The following is a 21804-nucleotide window of genomic DNA, read 5'->3' on the forward strand; positions in this document are numbered from 1 at the left end:
ACAAGAATAAAAAATGAAAATGGAATGAGAAAGGAGTATTCTTTCTCACAGATGTAATCATCAAAGAAGGCAAATAATTCCTGCCTTTAATGAACTTCATTTTCAAATATAAGCATTACTCGATGTGTATATTGTTGCTTATTTATTTTTGACCACATAATTTTTAAACTAAGTGGCAAATTTATAATATGGATTAAAACGATTGTTTTAAATTAAGATGATTTTAACATTTTATAAATAAGGGTGAGTCTCAATTTCTAATAATTATATATAGTATGAAGATATTAGAATTCTTCATAAAAGAGAAAGTAGTGACACTGGGTTTTCCTAATATATTTCTACGAAAATGATATATAACCACAGATTGAATGAGAATCCAGTTGTCTTCTATAAGCCAGACCTTAAAGAGATTTCTCAAAATGTACAGCAGCAATGCCACTGTTCTCAATAAGATTTTATTTAGGAAAACCGTTATTTTTAACAAAAAAATTATTTAATATTGTTGCTATATTTAAATGAATCAATAAATGAATATTTCAATTTTTTTAGTTTAAATTATGATATCTATTAATAAATATATTCCAAACAAAATCTCTTTGAGGTCCTCTAGATTTTTTTAAAAAGTGTAAAGAGATACTAGGTCCAAAAAGTCAGAACTGCTGCTACACCATATGCACAAACAATAATTTAATCACAAAGTCTCTAGGGTTAAGGAAAAACACTTAAGTGGTTATATAAACTACTTCATAGTTAAAAAAGAAATACATTTCTTCCTAAAGATTCTTCCTAAGGAGTTATCTGAATCTCTCCTTTCTCATATTGCCCTATTCATCTCCTGCCAGACTCAAAATGTATATTGAACATGTAAAGCTCAGTAAACGTATGTGATTACTGAAAAAAAAAAAAAAAAGGGGGTAACATTCTATTTTTTTACAAATCAAAACCTCATTAGAACTGACACATTTTACTTGGTTTGTTTACTAGGGTTTCCTAAACATTTTTTTTTTTTTTTGGCTTGAGACTAGATGATTCATTTTATTATTAATTAGGCATTAAAGGCAGTTCTATATAAGACATTTTGTCAAATATAGGCAGCTTATATTTCCATAAGATAAATATCAGAGATATTTTGTCCAATAACTTTTTAAAAATAGTAAAACAAAGGAAAGGAATTTGAACTGAAGAATTAAATTATGTCTGCTTTAATCATTGTACCATTTTATGTAGATACACATGGATTAAAGACTCTTAAAAACTTTTTTGTTGTTGTTGTTGTTATTACAAGAAAAATCTGTAACGGTTCCCTAACACATTCCATTAATGGTTAGTAAAATCATTTTAGTGAATGGGTTGCAACCGATGTTTCAACAAAAGGAATAGAATAGAATTAAAAGGATATGAGACATCTGATCAAGCTAGCAGAGTAGGTAAGCTCTGTACTACTCCTCCCATGGCTACATCAAAATTACTAGTAAATTATAGAACAACTATCACTGAGAACCACCTGAAGATTATCTAAACAGAGCTACTATAACTAAGGATATAAAGAAGCCATGTAGAGATGCATAGGAAAGGCAGAGACATACATGAGTAGGTCAATACTTATGGTGTAGTGATTAAGAATTGAGAGGGATATCTCAGTTGCAGAATTCCCCCCTGAGGAGGAAGGGGTCCCAACTCCACACAGGCAGGAAACAACCAATCAAAACAGCAAAAAGAAAAAAAAAATATTAAAAAAAATGGATAACTTAAGGGACCCTAGGACAACATCAAGTATATCAACATCCAGGAGGAAAAAAGAGAGAGAAAAAGATTGAAAACCTACTTAAAGAAATAATACTGAAAATGTCTCTAACCTGATGAAAGAAATAGACGTACAAGTCCATGAATTACAGAGAGTCCAAAACAAGATAAACTCAAAGCAGCCCACATCAGGACACATCGTATTTAAATGCTGAAAGTTAAAGATAAAGGGAGAATCTTAAATGCAGCAAGAGAAAAGCAGTTAGTTACATACAAGGGAGCTAATTTCTTAACAGAAACTTTGTGGGCCAGAAGGGACTGCCTGAAATATTCAAAGTGACTAAAGACAAAAACCTACAACCAAGATTACTTTACCCAGCAAAGCTATCACTCAGAATTGAAGAAGAGGTAAAGAGTTTCCCAGACAAGAAAAAGATAAAAGAATCCATCGCTACTGCACCATTATTAAAAAAATTTTGAAAGGATTTCTTTTTTTATTATTTTATATTAGTTTCAGGTATACAGTACAACTTCACCTTTTACCTTTTCACCCGGTCCCCCAACCCACCTCCCCTTTGAAAGTCACTAGTTTGTCCTCTGTATCTGTGAATCTGTTTTCATTTTGTTTCTTTTGTTCCTTAGATTCCATGTATAAATGAAAGCATATGGTATTTGTCTTTCTCTGATTATTTTGCTCAGCATAATACCCTCTAGGTCCATCCATGTTGCTTCAAATGGTAAGATTTTATTTTTTTTATGGCTGAGTAATATTCTACTGTATATATTTACAATAATTTCTTTATCCAATTGTCTATTGATGGGTACTAATGTTGCTTCCATGTCTTGGCTATTGTGAATAGTGCTGCAGTGAACACAGGGATTCATAGAACTTTATGAATTAGTACTTTGGATTTCTTTAGATATATACCCAGAAGTACAATTGCTGGATCATAAGATAGTTCTATTTTTAAGTTTTTGAAGAACTTCCAAACTGTTTTCCATAGTGATTGTACCAGTTGACAATTCTAAAAAAAAATTATTTATTCCTTTCCAATTTGGATGACTTTCATTTATTTTATTTGTCTGATACTTATGGCTAGGACTTCCAATACTATGTTGAATAGACGTGGCAAAAGGGGACATCTTTGTCTTGTTCCTGATTTTAATAAAAATGCTTTTAGCTTTTCCACATTGAATGTGATGTTAGCTGTGGGTTTGTCGTGTATAGCCTTTATTATGTTGAGGTATGTTTCCTGTATTCCCACTTTGCTGAGAATTTTGATCAGAAATGGATTTTGATTTTGTCAAATGCTTTTTCTGCATCTATTGGTATGACCACATGATTTTTATCTTTCAATTTGTTAATGTGGTATATCACATTAATTATTTTGTGGATATTGAAACAACCTTGCATGCCAGAAATAAACCCAACTTGATTATGGTATATGATATTTTAAATTTATTGCTGAATTCAATTTGCTAATATTTTGTTAAGGATTTTTGCATCAATGTTCATCAGGCATATCAAACTATAGTTTTTATTTGTTTTGTTTTGTTTTGTTTGTTATGTAATGCCTTTGCCTGGTTTTAAAATCAGGGTAATATGGTCTCATAAAAAGAGTATGGGAGCCTTCCCTCTTGGATTTTTTTGAAATAGTTTGAGAAGATTAGGTTTTAATTCTTCATTGACTGTGGTAAAATTTGCCTATGAAGCCATCTGGTCCAGGGCTTTTGTTTTGGGGAAATTTTTTGGTTACTGATTTGATTTCATTGGTGGTAATCAGTCAGTCCAAATTTTCTGTTTCTTCTTTATGCAGTCTTGGAAGATTGTATGTTTCTAGTAATGTACCGATTTCTTCCAGATTATCCAATCTGTTGGCATATAATTGCTCATAGTATTTTCTTATGATCCTTTGTATTTCTGTGGAGTTGGTAGTTACTTCTCTTTCATTTCTGATTTTATTTATGTGGGTCTTCTCTCCTTTTTTCTTGATGAGTTTGTTTAACAGTTTATCAATTTTGTGTATCCTTTCAAAGAACCAGCTCTTGGTTTCATTGATCTTTTGTATTGCTTTTCTAGCCTTTATTTTGTTTATTTCCATTCTGATCTTTATTATTTCCTTCCTTCTACTAACTTTGGGTTTTGTTTGCTGGTCTTTATCTAGTTCTTTAAAGTGTAAGGTTAGATGGTTTATTCGAGATTTTTCTAGTTTCTTGAGGTAGGTATATATTGCTATGAATTTCTCTCTTAGGACAGCTTTCGCTATGTCCCATAGATTTTGAGTTGTTGTATTTTCATTTTCATTTGTCTCCAAGTATCTTTCAAGTTCTTCCTTGATCTCATTGTTAACCCATTCATTGTTTAGTAGCATGTTATTTAGCCTCCATGTGTTTATGTATTTTCCATGTTTTTTCTAGTTGGTTACTAGTTTCATACCACTGAGATTTGTTTTGTAGCCTAAAATGTGGTCTGTTCTGGAAAATGTTTCATTTGCACTCTGCTGTTTTGGGGTGAAACACTCTGAAAATATCAATTAAATCTATCTGGTCTAATGTGTCATATAAGGCTGCTGTCTCCTAGTTAATTTTCTGTCTGGAAGATTTGTCCATTGGTGTCAATGGGGTATTAAAATCTCCTATTATGAGTCTATTACTGTCAATCTTTCCCTTTATGTTGGTCAATAATTGCTTTATATATGTAGCTGCTCTTATGTCGGGTGTGTATATGTTTACTAGGTTTATGTCCACTTGTTGTATTGATCTCATTATCATTATGTAACGCCTTTCTTTGTCTTATATTATAGCCTTTGTTTTAAAGTTTACTTCAAAGTATTGCTTCCTCAGCTTTTTAAAATTTCTGTCTGCATAAAATATCTTTTTCCATCCATTCACTTTGAGTTTGTGTCTGTCATTTGATCTCAAGTGGATCACTTGTGGATAGCATATGTATGGGTCTCGTTTTCTTATTCATTCAGCTATCCTATGTCTTTTTATTTGGGGCATTTAATATATTTACATTTAAAGTGATTATTTTGGTACATAGTTATTACTATTTTATTATCCGTATTTATGTTTATCCCTCCCCCCCCCCCTTTTTTTAACAGAAGTTCTCTTAACATTATTTGTAATACTGGCTTGTTGGTGATAAATTTTTTCATCTTTTTCCTGTCTGGAAAGTTCTTTATCTCTCCTTCAATTATAACTGATAGCCTTGCTGGATAGAGTAGTCTTGCTTGTAGGTTCTTGTTTTTCATCACTTTGAATATTTCATGCTAATCCCTTCTGGCCTGCAAAGTCTCTGTTGAAAAATCAGCTGACATTTGTATGGGAGTTCCCTTGGAAGTAACTAGTTGCCTTTCTCTTTTAAGATTCTCTCTTTATTTTAAACCTTTGGCATTTTAATTATGGTGTGTCTTAGTATGGATCTTTTGGATTCCTCTTGTTTGGGAATCTTTGTACTTCCTTCACTATTTCCTTTGCCAGGTTAGAGAAGATTTTTTTTTTTTTGTCATTATTTCTTCAAATAGGTTCTCAGTCCCTTGCTCTTTTCTCTTTCTGGTATCACTATGATGTAGATCTTGGTGCATTTGATGTTTTCCCAGAGGTCTCTTAAAATTTCCTCATTTTTTAAATTCTTTTTTCATTTTGCTGTTCTGACTGGATATTCTCTGCTACCTTGTCTTCCAACTCATTGATTTGATCCTCTGCTTCATCTAATCCATTGATTACTTCTAGTGCATTCTTCATTTCAGTTATTGTATTCTTCATTTCTGACTTTTTTATGGTCTCTATGTCCTTTTTTATGTTTACTATTTCTCTGTTGAAGTCCTCATTGAGATCTTCTAGTCTCCCTCTAAGTTCATTGAACATCCTTATAACTAATGTTTTGAACTCTGTCTCTGACACGTTGCTTGCCTCCATTTCATTTAGGTTTTTTTTTTTTTTTTTTTTAGTTTTCTCCTGTTGTTTCATTTGCAACATGTTTCTCCTGTTGTTTCATTTGCAACCTTGGCAAGGTTGCCTTATGTAGTGTGTGTCCTGTGTGTACCAGTGGCACATTTTCCTTTATCACCTGTGCCTGGGGCTCTTGGTGTGTTCTTTGTGTGGGTCGTGTGTGTACTCCTGTTGTGGCTAAGCCTTGATTATTGTTAGCAATGTTAAGATCGTTTTAGGAACTGACTGGCTGCGGGGATTGGCCACACCCACAAGGTATGAGTTGCTGTGTGGGGGCTGACCCCTCTGAATGGGATTTACCCTAGCAGGGTCATGTACATGTTGAAACCACTCTTGGAGTATGCCTCTTATGGGGCTACTCAGGTTGTGCTTTGTTGTGATCTGATATCAGCCTCTGGATTTGTTGGTTCTGCGGTCTCTTGGGAGGGGCTCTTGTGTAGGCCAAGGTCAGCCACTGCTTTTGTTTACTCAGGGCTACCTGGTAGGAGCTACGAAGTGATCCATGGATGGTTGTTGCCTGTGTTGGATTTGAGGCAAGAGGGAGAAACCATGCTGTGAGTTGAGGTCACAGCCTGGGGCAGCTTAACAAAAGGACCAGTGCACTTAAGGCCTGAGGCTGCCTGTCAACTGCCTGTTAGACTCTGCAGCTGGAAGAGCCTTTGGGTGGTATGTGAATTGGGTCAGGTGGGGACCCATGGGGTCACCAGAGTAAAGTAAGCAGATTTTGCCTGGCCAATGCAGAATCAGATTTTGTGTCAGTGCAGAATCTGTGGCTTTCTGTAAAAGCCTCAGATCACAGCAAAGCCAGCTTCTGCCGGCCTCGGGCCTGAAGACACCCAAGATCTGTTCAAGAAATACTGATCTGTTCAAAAATAGCTTGGGGTGCTGCTTGTCGCCCACCACCAAAAGTCTCTCTTGAGATATACAGGTCACACATGGGCTTTGTGAGCTGAAGGCTATTGTTTGCTATTAATTTGCTGCCCAGGGAAGACATTGGGTAGAGCTGGATGCCCAGGAACTGACTTGCCATAGGTTACTTGTGATTTGAGTGGGTCGGGGTCTCAGAGAGACATGAGGTGGAGTGGGCTGCTCTCACTAGGCCAATGCAGCTTTAGAATTTAGAATAAAGATGCAATTTAGAATAAAGATAAAATTGTGGTGAGAGGGTTCAACACAGGCACCCATCAGTAGACTATCCTGGAGGCAGGCTCAACAAAAGAACAATAGCAGCTATCCTTCCAGCCTTCATCCTGGCACCACACAGCTGTGAGTGAGTAAATCTGTGCTTGGGCCCTTTAAAGGAAATATCTGGGTTTTCAGGTTCCTTCAGTATCACCCAGATGGCCAGAATCGCCACTGATCTGTACAGTCACATTTTGTGTGAACTCCTTTTCCCAAGACTGGAACTCTGGGCTGTGGAGTCCCTGTGTGGGGCTAGGACCCCTCGCTCCTTCAGGAAGGCCTCTGCAGCCACACTCTCCCTCCCAGTGCTCAATCACCAGAACCAGCCCATTTCACATCCCTGCCCCTCCTACCAACTTCAATGTGGCTTTTTCTTTATATCCTTAGATGTATGTGGCATGATCAGCTAGACTTCAGATTGTTCTTTGACTTGATTATTTTTTAATTTCATTGTAATTTTAATGTAGTCATGATAGGAGGAAACTTGCTTTTATCTAGCTTCCCTCTTGATCCCACCTACTTACGGGATTTCTTTAAGTAGAAAAGAAAATATAAAAAATATGAATAAGAAAATATAGGAAAGAAAAAATCTCACTGACAAGGGCAAAGCAGAGGATCAGCCAACTATAAAGCTAGTACAAAGGTTCAAAGACAAAAGTAGGAAAATCACATGTAATTACAACAATAAATTAAGAGATATACACACAAAAGACATAAAAATTACAAAAACAAACATGGATGGGGTTAGTAAAAATTGTAGGGATTTTAGAATGTGTGTGAACTTAAGTGACTATCAATTTGAAATAAACTAAAATGAATATAGCATGGTATATATGGAGCAAAATGGTAACTACAAACCACAAATCTGTAAGAGATATACAAGATATAAAGAGAAACGAATCAAATGTAACACTATCAAAAGTCATCAATATGCAAGAGTAGAGAGTGAGAGAATAAAGAAACACAGAAGTACAAAAAATAATCCCCAAACAATTTTTAAAATGGCAATAACTATATACCTATCAATAATTACTTTAATATAAATAGACTAAATCCTCAAGCCAAAGGATATAAAGTGCCTTAGTGAATATATTTATTAAAAAATGTCATAGAAGTGTTGTCTACAAGAGACACTTCAGTTCCAAAGAGAAGAACAGACAAAGTAAAGGGATGTTAAAAGATAGTTCACACAAATAGAAAGAACAACAACAAAAAATCTGGGGTAGCAATACTTATATTAGGCAAAACAGACTTTAAAACAAATCTTGTAACCATAGTCAGAAAGGTACATTTCATAAAAATAAAAGAGTCAACCTAATAAGAGTATAGAACTCTTGTAAACATGTACACATCTAACTTAGGAGCATCTAAATATATTTAGCAAATATTGACAGACACAGGGAGAGATCAATATTATTATAATAAGAGGGAATATTAACACCCCACTGATATCAATAGATAGATCATCCAGATAGATAAACAAGGAAACAGTGCCTTAAAATGGCAAATTAGATAAGATGGACTTAATAGGTATTTTTAGAACATTTCTTTCAAAAGCAGCAGAATATGTTTTTTTTTTTTCTTTCCAAGTGCACATGGAACATTTTCCAAGATGTACTACTACATGTTAGGTCAAAAAATTAGTCTTACTAAATTTAAGAAAAGTAAAATCATATCAAGCATCTTCACTGACCAAAAAAAGGGTATGAAACTAGAAACCAATTAAAAGAAGAAAACTGAAAAACAAACAAATATAAGGAGGCTAAATAATATGCTAGTAAACAATGAATGGGTTAACAATGAGATCAAGAATGAAATCAAAAGATATCTTGAGACAAAGGAAAATGAAAGCACATAAACCCAAATTCAGGGAGCACAAGCAAGAGATTTGAAGAGGGAAATTCATAGCAATACAGGCCTACCTTAAGAAGCAAAGGAATTTTCAAATAAACAGTTAAACCTTACACTTAAGAAACTAAAAATATAAGAATAAACAAAGCTGAAAGTGATTGGAAGGATGGAAAAATAAATATCAGATGGAAATAAACAAAATAAAGATTAAGAAAACACAAAAGATCAATGTAATCAAGAACTGGTTCTGTAAAAGGATAAACAAAATTGATAAACCTTTAGCCAGATTCACCAATAAAGAAACAGAGGGCCTAAATAAGTAAATAAATAAAATAAAAAAATGAAAGAAGTGACAACCAGCACCACAGAAATAGCAAGTATTATAAGAAAACACTACTAACAATTATATGCCAACAAATTAGACATTCTGGAAGAAATGGATAAAGTCTTAGGAACATAAAATCTAACAAGACTGAGTCAAGAAGAAACAGAAAATGTGAACAGATTGATAAGTACTAATGAAACCAAATCAGTAATCAAAAAACTCCCAACAGGACCTGGTTTCATAGTGTAGGCATGTCTGCTTTACATGCAGAAGGTCCTGGGTTCATGCCCCAGTGGAGCCTCAGTCCATGGTCTATGGCCATGCCACCCTGAACAAGCCTGATGTCTGATCTCGGAAGCTAAGCAGGGTCGGGCCTGGTTAGTACTTGGATGGGAGACCACCTAGGAAGACCAGTTGCTGTAGGCATAAATAATAATAATAAATTTAAAAAAAAATTCTCAACAAACAAAAGTCCTGGACCAGATGGCTTCAGAAGTGAATTTTACCAAACATTCAAAGAATAAATACCAATCTTTCTCAAACTATTCCAAAAGATTAAAGGGAGTGATGGCTCCCAAACTCGCTTTACAAGGCCAGTTATTTCCCTGATACTCAAACTGGAAAAGACTCCACCAAAAAAAAAAAAAAAAGAAGAAAAAGAAAAAGAAAAAAAGAAAATTATAGGTTAATATCCCTGATGAACATAGATGCAAAAATCCTCAACAAAATATTAGTAAACTGATTTCGGTGATACATTTAAAAGGTTATACACTATGATCAAGTGGGATTTATTCCTGGAATCCAAGTTTGGTTTGAATCAATATCGATGAATCAATTAATGTTATAAACCACATAAATAAAATAAAGGATAAAAATTATATATAGATAGATGCAGAAAAATAAACATTTGATAAAACCCACCATCCATTTCTGTTAAAAACTCTTAGCAGAGTGGGGATGGAGGGCACATACTTTAATATAATAAAAGCCATATATGACAAACACACAACTAACATCATATTCAACAGTGAAAGTTGAAATTTTATTCTTTAAGATCAAGAATAAAACAAGAATGTCTACTTTCACACTTTCATTCAATACAGCATTGGAAGTCCTAGCCACAACAATCAGACAAGGAAGAAATGAAAGACATCCAAAATGGAAAGGAATAATACTGTCCTTGTTTGCAGATGACATGATACTATATAGAGAGAAATAGTATCTTTATAGAGATATAAAGATTCCAACAACAACAACAACAATCAGGGCTAATGAATGAATTGAGTAAAGTAGCAAGATAGAAAATTAAGATTTAGAAATCATTTTCATATTTATACATTAATAATGAACTATCAAAAAGAGAAATTAAGAAAATAATCCCAAGTAAAGTTGCACTAAAAAAAGAAAATTCTTAGGAATAATTTTAATCAAGGAGTTTAAAGTCTTGTACGTAGAAAATAATAAGATAGTGAAAAAAAAATTTGGAGAAGACACAAATAAATGGCAGGATATACCATGTTCATGCATAGGAAGAATTAACATCATTAAAATAGCTATACTATCCAAAGCAATCTATAGATTCAATGTAATCCCTATCAAAATGCCAATGGCATTTTCAAAGAACTAGAACAAATAATCCTAAAATTTGTACGGAAACAATAATGACTCTAAATGGCCAAAGCAATCTTGACAAAGAAAGGCAAAGTTGGAGTTATGATACTACCTGATATCAAACTGTACTACAAGGCTGTAGTTATTATAACAGCATAGTACTGACCTAAAAACGGACAAAAAGATCAACAAAATAGAATGGAGAGCCCAGAAATAAAACTACACCTTTATGATCAATTAATCAATGTCAAGAAGAGAAAAAATCAGGAAAGACAATCTCTTCAGTAAATGGTGTTGAGAAAGCTGGAGAGAAACATACAAAAAAGAAAAAAAAGAAGCAAGAAAGCAAGCAAGCAAGAAAGCAAGAAAGAAAGGAAGAAACTAGGTCACTTTTTTTACACCATATACAAAAGTGATCTCAAAGTGAATTAGAGACTTAAATGTAGGTCTTGAAACCTTAAAATTCCTAGAAGAAAATAAACTCTTTGACATTGGCAATAAACTCTTTGACATTGGTCTTAGCAATATATATATATAGCTGCATTATTTACAATGGCCAAGGTATGGAAGCAACCTAAGTGTCCAACAGATGAATGGATGAAGAAAAGGTGGTACCTAAATATAGTATGGAATATTCCCATTTAAAAGAATAAACTCTTGCCATTGTGACAACATGGATAGATGGAAAGGGTATTACTCTAAATGAAATAAGTCAGACAAAGACAAATACCACGATTTCGCTTATATGTGGAATCTAAAAAAGCAAAATAAACAGAGACAAACTGATATATGCAGAGAACACATTGATGTTTAATAGATGGAATAAAAGTTAGAGAGATGGGTGAAAAAGGTGAATAGGATTAAAAAGTACAAATTTCTAGTTATAAAAATAGTTATGAGGATATAAAGTACAGTATAGGGAATATAGTTAATAATATTATAATAAATTCGTATTGTGCTACATGGGTACTAGTCTTACCAGGGTGATCACTTCGTAAATATAAATATCTAATCATTGTTTTATACCTGAAACTATCATTGAAAAATAAATTTAAAAAATTTTTAAAAAGCAATAGAATAGAAAATACCCATTTGTTGTAGATAGTAAGGATAAGTATGATTTCAGGAAACGATGTGCTCTTTTATTATGGGTAAACACTATAATAGAAACACCTCTTCTATTATAGGTAAACACTTCTAGGCACTTGAACTTTTATATCCTCCACTGTTTTGCCTTCATTGAATCTGCCCAACCCCAGAAAACACCATTGTCCCTAAAGGAGTATCTTGCTCTGTTCCTACTATTCATTTCCTGCAAAATGAATAGGAGGTGCTGGTCTATTCCTTACTCCTCAGCGCCTCTAAGAAACTAGTGGTTCTACTGCCATCCTTTTCAAACTCTTATCTCACATTTTAGTCTAGACCTTTGAGATACCCTTCCCCTTTATTTGATGATGCCACAGCAGCTGGCTTACAGTTTTCTTCTATCATCTGTTGTCATCCTCTGTCTCAGAAACTCAAATACTCCATGATGAAGAATTCTTCATAGTATCTTTGTTAAAGATCCTTTTCAGGCATCATTTTAACCCCTAACAGTTCTTTAACAATTGCCAGTTAGTAAAACAATATTCCAGTAATACAGTAATATTTCTCACCATTTACCAAGCCAGTATGACTTACAAACCCCTACCCTAGGCTCCTTAGCTATGCTGGAGTTTCCCCCAAATTATGCTTGATAGCGTTCTCTATAGATTCACTATCAAGATATCATGTGCACACCAGAGCAAGACTTAACTGAGGATTCTAGTCTTGAATGTACCATTAGCTACCTATGTGAATTTAAGTATACCCTAAGCCTCTACTTGTCTAATTTTTTTTCATTCAAGAAATGGGCCAACTTCATGTTCAATACGTGCTTGTAAGGTTAAACATGACTTGCCTGAAACTTTTGGCAATGTTACTGTTGTGTAACTAGCCATACTCATATAACAAATTTGGATTAATTTGTGATTATAATTTAAAAAGGATATAATTAATTTTATAGTTCTGAATTGTTCTACTTTTCCATCACTAAAATTACATAATAAAATTATGAAATTATTGGCAGAAGCAAAACAAGTTTGAAGAAAGATATCGAGAGGCTACGTGCTGCAAAAAGCATAAGGACATAGCAACATTCCTTACATAGATAATAATTGCTGCCACTATAATTTCCTTGGTGTCCATTCTTTCATTTATTCACTAGTTTGACTGATAGCATACTCTGTGCCATGGCTATGTTACATGCTAGATACAATGGTGAACAAATATGGTCCCTACTCTCAGGCACCTTGTAATATTCTATCTATAAAAGAAAAATTTTCAAATGCATTGAAAGAGCAGAACATTGACCTGTATTTTTTTCAGCATTTTAAATAAATAAATAAAATAATACATTATCCAGAATGATTCTTTCTAAATTACTTATATTGATGATGTAGTAAAGAGTTCTAGGCCTTAGACTGAAATCTAAAACGAATACCTATGATTTAGAAGTGTTTTCGTGCAATAGATGAAAATTTCTGGTTGAGTACAGCTGAAATTTTACCTAAGGAGTAAAAACTACCTCTAACAAACTTTAGGGAATTAAAACAATACTTTTCATTTCACCGTGATTAAAATAAGTAGAAAACTTACTTTGCCAGGCATGATAATCACCACCTTTCATTTCAACTATTGTAATTAAAATACTTAGCAACTTGGCAGAAGTTTTACCAATTAACTGAACTACCACTTAACTCTTTTAGAAACATCTATCAGATTCGAAATTATGGCGTAGCGAAGGCTGTAAGTTCATTATATGCATAAGTGGTAAATATTGTTATTTCTTCCACCCACAATCTTAAGTCTATGCTAAAACATCACATAAGGACAGTCTGGGCATCAGGTTAGAGTGGAGAAAGCAGCTGGAATTTCTTCATCTAAGCTCCCAATGGCCATAAAGTTTACTAGTAGAGGGGGAAAAACAATAAAAAGAATATTTTCCAACCTTTTTTTTGGATGCATTTTCTCGCGTTTACCAAGGGTATCTGAGATAGTTGAGTTGTTCTTAACATTTATCTATTCCCCACTCCTCATGCCATTGACAAATTTATACCCACAACCCTGTATTATTTTCTTATTTTCTATATTCTTGTTACTATAGCATCTGGGGCCTTGCTGACTGAGAAGAGACTGCCCCTTATTGCTAGCTAATTCCTACACGTAGCAAATACTCCCCTGGAAGCATGCCTTTCATATGCCAATGAAGCAATCCAGAGCAATGTACTCTGAACCAACTCCTCTATCAGGCTCCTAAACTCCAGGAGGCAAAACTCCTCTGCTCTAATCATCCCAGGGCCAGGTACCAGACAACTAGAGACAGCCCCTACACCTCAGAACACGCTGAAAATTTTCAAACCAGCTGATCCTAAACTTGTTTACGCTGCCTTATCTTGCCCATGAGAACCACAATGGTCTCCTACCCATGTTTTCTTCTTGTTCCCTATGACTTCTGACCAACCCTGCTGCTTCCCTGTGTGGCCCTGTATGGTATGGCATATGCCCCCTCCTCTTGGGAACTATGAGCAACAAATTATCTTCTCAATGGCAGTCATATCTTGATCTTTTTAACTTTCTACATATAAATAACAATAAAACCTACATTTAAAAATAGCCCCGGGCTTTTGTAAATCCTGCATCTCTATCTGAAATTGCACACTTTACACCTAACTCATAGATGTCCCAATCTTGACATGTCTAAGTAGAACTTTTTATTTTCCCCAAATCACATCTCCTTTGCCAGTAAAAAGTGCAATTCATCCAATTGATTGAGCCTGAAAATCTCCCAATTTAGTTCTTTATAGATCTGCAGAACTAAATAAGATTAATTCCTTCAGTTGCTTAAAAACCTTCCATGATATCCAATGTATTTTAAATTGACTCCATGGTCCATAAGAAGGCGAACAGCTCTGAATACTCTGGCTTCTGCTCAGCTCTCCCACTTATCCTCTAGTTCACTTTGCTTTGGCTACCCTGATCTCTCAGTTCTGAAGTGAAATTCTTTTCAATTTCAGAACTTTGCACAAGTGACCTGCACTGTTTCTTCTGAGTGGTTCATTTGTCTTCAAGTCTTTCCAGGGTTAGCTAGCTCCTTATCTGTTAGGGTTGATCTTGAACACAGCTTAACTAGGGCCTTCTCTAGCTATGCTTTGGAAAGATTAAGTACTCCCTGTATTTACCCATTTTCCATTATTCCTTATTTCACCCACTTTTTTGTTTCATTTTATTATACTACTTATCATGATTTATAACCATTTGAAATTTTTACCTGATACTTTTTTTGTTTTTCTCATGTATGTAAGTGCTATGAAGGCAGGGATTCCTTATGTTTTCTTCATTGATCTAAATCCTGCACCTAGTATTATACTTGACACAAAATTGTCAGATAGCGAACAGTTAATGAATGAATAAATGAATTAATAAAAGATCAGTTTGTGTGTGTGTATTCCCATTTACCCATCCAGATTACTGATTGTGGCTTATATAACATAGGCTGAGTTTATATATAATTCTCCAAAAATCCTAGTTATAACTTCATCCATTTCTTTCCTTGGCTAGAAATGGAGACTCTGTTACCTAGTTCTGTCCATCAAAGTACCTCCTGGTTTGTGGATGGGCATCTGTTCTTAGCAGGCATAATTAAAGTAAACCCCAGATTTTTGAGAGAGTTACGGTCACAAAAGGATTGCTCTTCCCATTTGACTTGACCGTGGTTGGTGTGAGGCTGATATGCTGCAGCCATCTTGCCACCACATAGCTCTAGAGAATAAAGCCAACCCAAAAAGGTGAGCTGAGCCAAATAGAGAAGCAGAAAGACCCCAGGTCCTCATGATGTTAGATCTAATCACCCCTGGATCAATCTCTCCTGGCTTTTAATTAAATGAGCAAATACATTTATTTTTGGCTTAAACAAATTTCAATTGTTTCTTTTTTTTTAAAGGTAATTTTAGATACCTTTATTTTAAATAATACTATAGGATCATTTATTCTATAATCTTCCTGAGGGTGCATGATCATGATTAAAAAAAAAAAAATTACCCTTTAACTTTTTTCTTCTTAGTGTTGAAAACATTCTTTCATGCAAATACTGTATTCAAATTTAAGGATCACTTATGAATATGATTATTCTCAAAACCTTTCATATATACCTCTGGGTTCCTATAATTGCTATTGACTAAAGAATAGAAAATATTGGTATGGGAATTTTTATAAATGTAAGAACATATTCCTTTAAAAATTGTGAATGTTGGAAAACGAGAATATGTGATTAAATATAGTATGTTATAGTTTGCCTTTAGTTTTATGAGATTAAAACTTTTCTATAAATATATATTCTTTTTGAAGTGGTGTGTCATGTTTCCTTTTTTATAAAAGAAAGACAAGTTATAGTAGCCCAAAAATTATTAGACTAAAAATGAAATTTTCTCTATAGTCAGGAAAAAATTATCTCTATTAATACTTATATATATTTACAAATAGACAAAATAACAAAAAATATCTCAAATCCATAAACACAGTGTTTTCAATATTCCTGAAAAATTTGTATTTTACAAAAGCAGGAAATAAATTGCATCATTTCCTTTCAGATATAATAGAAGTATAAGGAAAATAATGTATTATGTTGAGTGTTATATGCTCAGAAGCAGTACTTAATATTCAGCTAATTGTCAAATATTTATTGAATAGTTAGTTATGGTAACAATATTTTGACTCCATTTATAAGTCATTTTAAAATGTGTTAGGGGTTGTACTAGACACTTTACATATTTATCTGTGTTAGTCCTTAAAACAATGCTTAAAGGTATTCTTCTATTGTGTAGATTAGGAAGTTGAGGATTAGAAAGATTTATTTGCCTAAATTGAACCGTTAGGAAATGACTAAGCCAGCATCAGATCCTAGATTTGTCTGACTCCATAAAGTTCCTGTTCTTAATCATTATACCATACTACCAATATTTTGGAAAGATTATTACAACAACCTTAAGAATTAACTTTTAATTTTAAGTTAAATGAATGGCACTTTACATTTTGGAGTGATTAATAACAGTAAAGGAATGCTAGTAAACATATGGTTTACTTATCATGATCCTTAATTAAGATTTAGTCCACTCTAGGTTGTGAGTGACAATCTCATTTTCTTGGATATTAATGAAGAATAAAGAAGCTGAAAAATAAGCATGATCTATCAGTTTTTTAAAATTATTGGGGTGACATTGGTTAATAAAAGCAAGTAAGATTCAAGTGTATAATTTGACAATACATCATCTATATATTGGATTGTGTGCTCACCACCCAAAGTTAAATTTCCTTCTGTCATCAAATATTTGACCCCTTTTATGCGTATCAACCTCCCACCGCCTCCCCACTTCTCTCTGGTAACCACTAATCTACTGTTCATGGGTCTTTGTCATGTTTCTTTGTTGCTTTCAGTTTTATATCTCACAGATGAGTGAAATCATATGGTTTTCAACTTTTTCTGTCTGACTTATTTTGCTTAGCGTGATACTCTCAAGATCCATCCATGTTATTGCACATGGCAGTATTTCATCTTTTCTTATGGCTGAGTACTATTCCATTGTATAACTGTACCACATCTTCTGTATCCAGTCATGTATTGTTGGACGCTTTGGTTGTTTCCGTATATTGGCCACTGTGACTAGTACTCCAATGAATATCGGAGTGCATACATCTTTACAGATCAATGTTTTCTAATTTGGGGGGTAGATACTCCGAAGGATTGCTTGGTCATATGATAATTCTATTCTTAGTGTTATGAGGAACCTCCATACTGTTTTCCAGTGGCTATACCAATTTATATTCACACCATCAGTGTATAAGGGTTCCTTTTTCCCCAAAACCTCTCCAACACTTGTTATTACTTGTCCTGTTGATGATAGCTATTCTAACAGGAATGAGGTAGAATTTCATGTGGCTTTGATTTGCATTTCCCTAACGGCTAGTGAAGTTGAGCATTTTATCAATCATATGTCTGTTAGCCATTTGTATGTCTTCTTGGGAGAAGTGTCAGTTCCGGTCCTCTGTTCATTAATTGGAATGCTTGTTTTTTGTTGTTGTATGAATTCTTTGTATGTATTGGATATTAGCCACTTGTCAGAGGTGTTGTTTGCAAATATATTCTCCCACTTAGTTGCCTCTTTGGCTTGTCGATAGTTTCTTTTTTTGTATAGAAGCTTTTTGGTTTATTTTTGTTTTTACTTCCATTCATTTATTTTTGCTTTTACTTCCCTAGACACTGAAGTCGAATTCATAAAATACTCTCTAAATCCAAGGTCCATGAGTTTATGTTTTCTTCTATGCAATTATTTTCAGGTCTTATATTCAGTCCTTAATCCATTTTGAGTTAATTTTGGTATATGGTGATAAACAGTCTAGTTTCATTCTTTTGTATGTGGCTTTCCAGTTCTCCTATCACCATTTATTGAAGAGGCTTTCTTTTCTCCATTGTATTTTTTTGGCTCCTTTGTTGAAAAAATTTGCCTCTATATAGGAAGTTTATTCCTCGACTCTTAATTCCATTCCATTGGTCTGTGTGTCTGTTCTTCTGCCAGTAACATGCTATATTAATTACTGTTGCTTTGTAGTATAATTTAATGTCAATCAGAGTGATACCTCTGGGCTTGTTCTTTTTTCTCAGGATTTCTTTGGCCATTCGGGGTCTTTTGTGCTTCCATACAAAATTGATGGGTTTTTGTTTTATTTCTTTAAGGAATACCATTGAGATTTGATGGAGATTGCATTAAATTAGTTTACTGCTTTGGGTGTAAGGTCATTTTAACTATGTTGATTCTTTCAATCCATGAACATGGAATATCTTTCCATTTCTCTGTGTCTTCTTTTATTTATTGTATTAATGTCTTATACTTTTCAGTGTATAGGTTCTTCACATGCTTGATTAGGTTTATCCCTAGGTATTTTATTCTTTTTGTTGCAATTATAAAATGTTTTTTTCCCATTTCTTTTTATGAAAATTCATTGTTAGAGTATAGAAACATTATGGATTTTTGAAAATTGATTTTGTATCCTGACTCTTTAGTATATTTATTTATTATTGCTAGTAGATTTTTAGTGGAGTCTTTAAGGTTTTCTAGAGAGAGAATCATGTCATTTGCAAAAAGTGACAATTTGACTTTTTCATTCCCTCTTTGGATGCCTTTTATTTCTTTCTTTTGCCTGATTGCTCTAGCTAGCACTTCCAATACTATATTGAATAAGAGAGGTGGTAGCGGACAGCCTTGTCTCGTTCCTGATCTTAGAGGGAAGATTTTTGATTTTCACCATTAACTATGACGTCAGCTGAGAGTTTGTCATATATGGCTTTTATTAAATGAGGTATTTTTCTTCTAAACTCATTTTAAGTATTTTATCATAAATGGATGTTGTACTTTGTTAAATGCTTTTTCCACATCTATTGATATGATCATATGATTTTTATCCTTTATTTTGTTTATGTGGTATATCACATTGATCAGTTGTATAAGTTAAACCATTCCTGTGTCCCTGGGATGAAGCCCACTTGATCATGGCGTGTAATCTTTTTAATGTTTTGTATCCAATTTGCTAGTATTTAATTCAGGATTTTTGCATCTGTGTTCATGAGAAATATTGGTCTACGGTTTTCTTTGTTTTGTGTTATTTTTACTAGGTTTTGTACTAGGGTAACATTGGCCTCATAAAATGAATTAGAAAGTATTGCTTCTTATTCAATTTTTTGGAAAAGTTTGAGAAAAATAGGTATTAAATCTTCTTTTAATGTTTGGTAGAATTTACTGGTGAAGCCATCTGGTCTTGGTCTTTTACTTGTTGGGAGATATTTGAAGATTGTTTCAATTTCCATACTGTTTATGGGTTTATTTAGATTTTCCAGTTCTTTGTGAATCATTCTAGGAAGGTTGTGCATTTCTAGAACTTGTTAATTTCTTCTAGGTTATAAAATTTGGTGTGGTATATTTTTTCAAAGTATTCTTGAATGATTCTTCATATTTCGGTGGTATCTGTCATAACTTCTCTTTCATTTCTGATTTTATTTATTTGTATCCTTTCTCTTTTTTCCTTAGTAAGTCTAGCCAGAGGTTTGTCAATTTTATTAACCTTCTCAAAGAACCAGTTTTTTGTTGCATTTTTAAAATAATGTCCTTATGTTCTCAATTTCATTTAATTCTGCTCTAGTTTTTATTATTTCCTTCCTCCTACTGTCCTTGGGCTTCGCTTGTTCTTTTTCTAGTATTTTTTTTTTCAAAGAGTAATGTTAGGTTGTTTATTTAGGATTATTCTTATTTCTTGAGATAGTTTTTTAATGATATAAACTTTCCTCTTATTACTGCTTTTGCATGTATCCCAAAAGTTTTTGTATTTTGTATTTTTATTCTCATATGTTTCTATGTAATTCTTGATCTCTCCTTTTATTTCTTCTATGACCCAGTTGTTCTTTAATACCATGTTGTTTAATCTCCACATATTTTTTATTTTTCCCACTTTCATTTTGCAATTGATATCCAGTTTCAAAGCATTTTGGTCAGAGAATATGCTTGATATGATTTCAGTCTTCTTAAATTTGTTGAGGATAGTTTTGTGTCCTGACATATGATTTATCCTTGAGAATGTTCCATTTGTACTAGAGAAAAATGAAAAAAACTGCTGTTTTGGGATCAAAAGGTCTATAAATGTCAATTACGTCCAATTAGTCTAATGTGTCACTCATGGATGATATTTCCTTACTGATTTTCTGTTTGGATGGTCTATCAATAGCTGACAATAGGCTATTTAAGTCCCCTACTGTAATTGTGTGTGTGTGTTTTCATTTTCTCTGCTTAATTCTGTTAGTAGCTGCTTTATATATTTGGTGCTCCCTGATTAGGAGATATATATTCAGAAGTGTTATGTTTTCTTAATGTATGGTCCCTTTTATCATTATGAAGTGTCTGTTTTTGTCTCTCGTTACATTTTTTTGTCTTGAGGTATATTTTGTCAGATGTAAGTACAGCTATACTCGCTTGTCTCTGGATGTCATTTGCTTGAGGTACTGTTTTCCACTTTAATTCTATGTTTGTCTTTGTAGCTGAGATGTATCTCTTGAAGGCAGCATATGATTCAATTTCATTTTTTGTTCTCATTTTCTACTCTGTGCCTTTTTATTGGCGATTTCAGTCCATTCACATTTAGGGTGATTATTGAAATATTAAGCTTTCCTATAGCCATTTTATCTTTTATTTTCTGTTAGCTTGGTATCTCCATTGTTTCTCTGTCCTTGTGTTTCTGCCGGTTATTCTAATTTGGTGGTGTGTTATGGTTTTTCCTTCTTGTGTTATGTTATGTGTCTCAGTTCTAAATTTTTTTTTTCTTCTGGTTACCATTAAGTTTACACAAAGGATAATTATATATATACAGTAGTCCTTTTTCTTCTGCATGAGGCCTATCTCCATTCCCCTTTGCAGGTTTGGATCTTTACTCCCTCCCCTCTTCTGTTTTTGTTGTCTCAAATTATCTTTACTCATTCCTAAGTCGTAGTAGCTGTCCTTCTTTTCTCCTTCCCTTATCTTCCTCCTCCTCCACCTCCTCCTCCTCCTTCTCCTCCTCTGTCCTCCTCATCCTCTTCCTCCTTCTTCTCTCTCTCTTTTTCTTAAACAACACGTATTTATTGTCTCACATAGTTCTGGAGGCTGAAAGTCAAAGAGCAAGGTGTTGGCAGGTTTTTTCCTGAAAGAACTCTATGAGTATCTATTTCATGCCTCTCTCCTAGCTTCTGTCTTCTTCTCTTTTTAAAGTGATTTTTTTTTAAAACTTTTAACCAGTATGCAATATTTAAGCTTATAATACCCTGTTCATAATAAAGATTGCGCTTTCTTTCGTCTGACTGTTAGTCATCTTACTCATAGTTATGCGTGTTATTGTCCTTTTGTTTCATGTAGAATGACACCCCCACCTTCAGTATTTCCTGTAATTCAGGCCTTGTGGTAGAAAATTCCCTTAGCTTTCGTATGTCAGAAAAAGTCTTTATTTTTCCTTCATATCTAAAAGAGCACGTTGCTGGATATATTATT

At 33.6% G+C, this 21804-nt stretch overlaps 1 protein-coding gene and 1 pseudogene across 1 annotated transcript in view; one reads left to right on the forward strand and one right to left on the reverse strand.

The window, feature by feature from the left end:
* The window catches only part of FREM2 (FRAS1 related extracellular matrix protein 2), a 268872-nt gene that overhangs the window by 205283 nt on the left and 41785 nt on the right, over positions 1–21804 (reverse strand). The gene's annotated exons all lie outside the window — the stretch shown is intronic.
* On the forward strand, positions 9366–9481 carry LOC112482911 (annotated as a pseudogene).

This window comes from Pteropus alecto, unplaced genomic scaffold (genome assembly GCF_000325575.1).
Source record: "Pteropus alecto unplaced genomic scaffold, ASM32557v1 scaffold16, whole genome shotgun sequence".
Lineage (NCBI taxonomy): Eukaryota > Metazoa > Chordata > Mammalia > Chiroptera > Pteropodidae > Pteropus > Pteropus alecto.